We start from the raw sequence: 6,961 nt of genomic DNA on the forward strand, positions 1-6,961 counted from the left end.
AACTCACATTTCCTATACTTGGCAAATAGTTGGTTCTCGTCAAGCACTTGTAACACCACTTTTAAGTGATCCATATGTTCACCCTCATTTTTCAAATATACCAAGATGTTGTTAATGAAGACAATGACAAATGAATCTAGGTAACTTTGAAACACCCTATTTATGAGGTCTAAGAAGGCTGTCGGGGCATTAGTGAGACCAAAATATATTACTAGAACTCATAGTGGTCATATCTAGTCCGAACTACCATTTTTGGTATATCCTCACCTCTCACCCTAAGTTTGTGAAACCCCGATCTTAAGTCAATCTTAGAAAAGTAGTTTGCCCCTTGGAGTTGATCAAACAAGTCGTCGATTCAAGGGTGAGGATACGTGTTATTAATAGTTAATTTATTGAGTTGGCGATAAACAATGCACATTCTAAGGGACACATCCTTCTTTTTCACAAACAATACCGGTGCACCCCATAGAGAAATACTAGGTCTGATGAAGCCTTTGTCTAGTAAGTCCTTGAGTTGAGCCTTCAACTCTTTCAACTTTGCTGGAGCCATACGATAAGGAGAAATTGAAATGGGTTGGTTTCCAGTAGTAAGTCAATACCAAACTCAATTTCTCACTTAGAAGGTAATCCTAGAAAATCGTTGGGAAAGATCTCCAGAAATTCCCTTACTACGGGGACTAACTCAATCGGAGGATTTTTGAAGTGTAAATCTTTGACTCTAAATGTGATATAAACAACCCTTTGAGATCATTTTACAAGCCCTAAGAAAAGAGGTTATACGAACTTTAGGAGTAGAATTCCCCCCCCCTTCTACTCTAAAATAGCTTCATTTGGAAAATTGAACTTAACATTCTTGTTCTACAATCAATGGAAACAAAGCAATCTTGCAACCAATTCATCCCTAAAGTGATATCAAAATCAACCATATCAAGTTCTACTAATTCACATAGGTAACTATATTGGGCAACATTATAGGACAATTTCTATATGACCTCTCTATAACCACCAACTCACCTACCGGAGTAGTTACCATGAATGGTTCATTTAGGATATCAGGCAAAATATCAAACTTCCTAGCTATCAAGGGAGTAACAAAGGAAAATGTAGCACCCGTATCAAGTAAAGCATAAACATCAATAGAGAAGACTCATAACATACCGGTCACCACATTGGGAGAACTCTCTTGTTCACCCCTAGAGCAAAGAGCATAAAATCAATTCTTCTTTGGAGCATCCACATTAGAACCACTAACTTGAGTTTGCCCATTTCCTTTGTCTTGCCCCTTCAAATTAGGTCAATCCTTAACCTTGTGGCCACTTTTGCCACATCCAAAGAAATTATCCGTCCAAACTAAGCAATCACCATAATGCTTCTACACTTTCCACAAGTTGGATTCTTGCTTGGTGAACTTTTACCTCTTGACTTTCGAGACGTAGGGTTAGACACCCTATCATCACGAGCCTTGGTAAATCTAGAAGAAACCTGATTAGAAAACCTCCTCTTGAACCTAGGCTTGTCCTGAATGTTAAGCCTACCCTTAGAGGAACCACCTTCATAAGACATGGCCTTCTTGACCTCTCTACTCTTTCTCCTTGACCTAGTTTCTTCCACTTAGTGAGAATGAACCATGAGACGCGAGATATTCATATTATCGTGAAGCATTGCCTAAAGAAACTCTTTAACTAAGTCATCGAACACCCCTGTAAGAAAATGACTCATCTCGTCCCTTGGGTTTGACACCAAGGATGGAGCATACTTGGAAAATTTAGTAAACTTCAAAGAGTAGTCAAGTACACTCATACCTACCTAACAAAGGTTGATGAATTCTTCAACCTTAGCTCCATCATCTCTGTAGGAAACAACATATTAAGGAAATCCCTCTTGACGTAACCGGCGTCTTCTTCTTCTTTGAGGACTAATACTAACCTCTTAGCTTACATAATTACATTCATAGGTCAAATTTAGCGGAAAATCTAAAACTTTTCATTAATTCTACGTGTAGGTTTACATAGACCTGTACATACACATAATATATATATATATATATAGTATACATAGACCCTTCATATAGGAAGATTACATAGTCTCTACTTTTATTGCACATAAACATAAAAAATATAACATAGTCATAATAGTTTTATCATCTCATTACCATCTAATAAGAGTGGAAGAACTTGGGCATAACCCATACATCAAAGTAAGAATGCCTCACATGGGCTATACATTATATCATACTAAATGGAAAAGAAAGAAATGTAGAAGTCTTAAACTCAAAATAAGTCCATTAGCTAGATAGTGGCATAGCCCTCGGAAAGTGAAGACCTACCCTACTTGGATGATCAAGAGATTCAAGCCTTCATCAAGTTGTATTCAAAAGCACTTCAACGACTGCAACCTACAATATTGGGGAAAAGGAAGGAATGAGGTTAGTATACCACTTGTACTAAGTATGATACCATATGCACACATATTTTAAAAACATGCTAAGAAAAGGGACATTTCAAGAAGTATGCACTTCTCATTAAAAACCTTTATGCACATTCAACAAGACTATACCAACCAATAGGACATGTTCATTAGGTCATAGGCATGTACATCACAAGAAAAACAACATCAAGTTTAGTCATGTCAACATGCATAGCATATAGTTGAATACATAGAAAAATGACTCTATCATCAATTCATAATAGTAACAATCATGAATAAGAGTACATTTCAATATAACTAAAGCAAAAAAAATTAACCATGAACCCCTATCAAGTCAACAAGTGCAATGACCAAAAAAATCCCCATAACCTAACTCAATCAAGTAACTCACAAAGATCATGACTAACATCGTACTTCACATACCATAACATTTAAGAGTACATAGCATCATACTTTAACAATATAGACCAACATATATTCATAAGTGACACCAATCAACATATAGTATCAACAATGTGCAAGTTCATCATATACATATCATGGACCATGATAAGCATTTTCATACATAAGAACATCCTCCTAAAACTCCCTTCAAGACTAACTAGTGAAATGTTAGGTACAGTCCCATACCCCTACCTAGACTAAGCTAAACCGCTTAGGTCATCTTAGGTAGAGTTCAATTCTTTAGTTTATTTAACCTTTTGGGAACTTTCATAAACCGACATAGATCATATGAGCTAATGTGGAATCCGGTTTCATGGAACCCTACTCCTAAAAGAGGAGGAATACTTGCCAAGGTAGTAGAAAAACATGAACATAGAAACTACGTGGATCCACTAGCTAGTATTCCTATGGGGTAATATAGTTCAAGAACTAAGAGATATAATTGGGACCCTCTTTATGCTACGTGCATTGTAGTCTCCAATCTCAAGAGTACATTAGTGATCCTACCTTCCTTATGTGGGATGGGACACTCCTCACTTTAGTTCACTCGGTGCTAAGCTAGAGTTCCTTTTGAAATGTCTTTATTAATCATCGTATCTTATTGTAGGTCATAGGTTCTAACCCTTGTATAACATCATCATCAAAGCTCAATAATAATTACATGAGTATTGTCCTTTCATTACAATTCATATAAGTAAGGTTAGCAAATTTACATATCACTTCATAATAAGGCACATTGGTAAATCATTCACCATCCTTATAACATGTACATCTTAAGACAACACCTCACAAATCATAATCAAGACATTTTAATTCAACATCATAAAATCCTATCAATCCTAATACAAGTCATACTCCAATACAATATCATGACTTAATCACAATTAACCACAATTTGAAGTAAAAGATAGGAACCATAAAACTTACCAAGTCTCCTTCATAATTCATCATCAAGGTCTTACCATCAACCCTTAGTTCATCCAAATTAGGGTATAACATCATCATAATTCAATGAAAACATGCTAACAAGACTAAAAGAATCACTAAGTCACAATTCAATACTAGCACATAGCTTAAGACAAGATACATAGCTCAATTCACATCATACTTCATAACCTAGATCACTAAGAACTAGCATGATAGGAATATAATTCATCCTAATTTATTCATATTGATACAACAACATCATCAAATAGTAAATCAAATAATAACCAAGTCAATTAATGCAAAACAATATAATTCATATCAACATCATCACCTAGGGTTAAGGGATAAGGACGTGTTCTACAAACTAGACCAAACCATCAAGATATATCATAATTATGTTAGAATACATGTTAATATATTCATAATATCCAAAATAAAACATAAATAAATAAATTCATGACATAATTTCGAGATTGGATGAAACCCACTTGAAAACCCAACTTTTGGAATCAATTTGATGGAACCCTTTGAGGAAAGACGTTTCAAAGGTGAATTCGATCCCATACCTTGTTTATTGATGAATATTCATGGTTAAACTTGACCTTTTGAATCTCTTAAACCCTCCCCTAGCTAGGCCTTCAATGTTGCTTTTCACTAGAGAGAGAAAGAAAAGAAAAGGAAGAGAGTTTTGGGTTTGGGAGTTATGAGAGTTTAGATTAGTTTAATAGGGTCGGGGTCATGGGGTGTTAATTAACTAAATTAGACTTCCCTTAACCACCAAATAATGACATATCCAATTAATTGATTAATTAGGACTAAGTCAACATGTGCAGAAAATTAGACCTTTCAGACGAGACCTCGATCGACGGATCGTGGGTCCATTAACGACCAATCCCCCTTCCGTGATGCACATCCGTAGGTCAGTTCAGAGACTGTTCAAAAGAGTCTCTTCAAGGATTTGTCTAAGTTTTGGTCGACGGATGGCATCGATGCCCAGTCTACCAACTTACGCCCTGTCGATTCCCCTCGTGGGTGCACACTGCCCCCGCAGTCTTGACCCAAAAATGCAAGGGTCCTCCTCAAGGGACATTCGTTGATCCTTGGAGAGTCGTACCTAGAAGTTTCGACCATGAATCCACTTAAACACATGTTATACACCCTTCCACCAATTTTCATGAATTTTCAACTCCTAAAATCTAGTCAAATAGGCTAAGACACGCTAGTACCTCCTTGATTAGTTTCCGGACGTCATGGACATTTTTGTTTTTAGACTTCCTTAATGACTTATATTCATTATTATAGACCTTAAAACAGTGTCTAAACCTTATGACACTTATGCTACTCTCTAGAACATGTCTTGAATTTTCGAAGTGTTACATTATCCCCCCATTAGGAACATTCGTCCTAGAATGACACTAACATTATTTTGAAGGAAATAATAGAGTCAAGACTAGCAGCCCAACCAACAACAATAGATAAAAACATGAGGTACAACACAAATCATATTACTTCCACAATGTAATTCAAAACTTCAAGTACCACACATAAAGCTAAACATCGCATTATGAGGAATATCCTACTCACAACAACAAGAGCTCAACATAGCATTTATGAGTCAATTATGTCAAAGTTCAACTAACCAACATGTTACATATAATTTCATAAATACTCACCATATCAAAATGAACATGACTCAAAAAAAGAAGAATTGCAAATTTTCAAGTCAAAATGCACATTCACTGTAACTACATCAAAAATGCACATTTTGCTAAACTTTAAACTAAAGAAACTTCAATTTTTAGTCATTACATTCATTATTAGTAAAAACTACTAACCTTAGTTATTAAATATATGGCGTAACAGTATTTCATGTCATCCTCGGCGTCCCATGCTGCACCCTCAATTAAGTGATTCTTCCATAACACCTTTACAGAAGCTACCTCTTTATTTCTCAATTTCTTTACTTGCCTATTAAGGATTTGAACTTGAACCTCCTCATAGGAAAGGTTATCCTTCACACCAAGACCCTTAATAGGAAGAATAGACTCGGGATCACCGATACACTGCTTAAGCATGGAAATATGCAAAATCAGATAAACCGAAGCCAATTAAATAGGCAATTTTAACTCATAGGCAACCTTACCAACCCTTTGCAAGGTTTCGTAGGGACCCACATAAAGTGGGATCAATTTCCGTTTCTATACCAACCTAACCAACCCTTTCATTGATAAAATTTTCAAATACACCTTATCACCGTCTCCAAACTCCAAATCCCTTCTCCTATGATCGACATAAGACTTTTGCTGACTATAAGCCGTTTGCAACCGTTTCCTGATGATATGAACCTTTTCTAAAGTCTTATAAATCAACTCGGGACCAAGGATAGATGGATCACCCACTACAAACCATTCTATAGGAGACCTACACCTCCTACCATACAAGGCTTCATAGGGAGCCATGGAAATGGATGAATGGAAACTATTATTATAGGCAAACTCCACAAAACGTAAATGTTTATCCAAATTCCCTGTAAAATCAATAATGCACTCTATAATCATATTTTTAAGGGTTTGTATCGTACACTCTAATTGACCATCCATTTGGGGATGAAAAGCGGTGCTCAACTTCACCGTAGTACCCAACCCTTTTTGGAATGATCTCCAAAATCTAGATGTGAATTGTGCGCCCCGATCTGATATGATGGATAACAGAATACCATGGAGGAACACAATCTCATCTATGAAGATTCATGCATAATACTCCGCCGAATATATAAGCTTTATGGGAATAAAATGAGCGGACTTGGTCAACCTATCCACAATCACTCACATATAGTCATATTGATTTTGAGTTCGAGGCAAACCTACTACAAAATCCATATTGATGTCTTCTCACTTCCAAGTAGGAACTTGGATTTCTTGTAGTAAGCTACCCGATTTTCGATGTTTGGATTTCACTTGTTGGCAATTTGAACACTTAGCAACGAACTCCACTATGTCATTTTTTGAGACTTTCCCACCAAAACACTTCCCTAAGGTCAGTACATTTTTGTCAAACCCGGATGAATGGCGTAATGGGACCCATGGGCTTCCTCAAAGATTCAATTTCTCAAACCATCAACACTGGGAAAACACAACCTTTGTTGATACCTTACGACACCATC

Source organism: Solanum lycopersicum, chromosome 6, assembly GCF_036512215.1.
Source record: "Solanum lycopersicum chromosome 6, SLM_r2.1".
Taxonomy (NCBI): Eukaryota; Viridiplantae; Streptophyta; class Magnoliopsida; order Solanales; family Solanaceae; genus Solanum; species Solanum lycopersicum.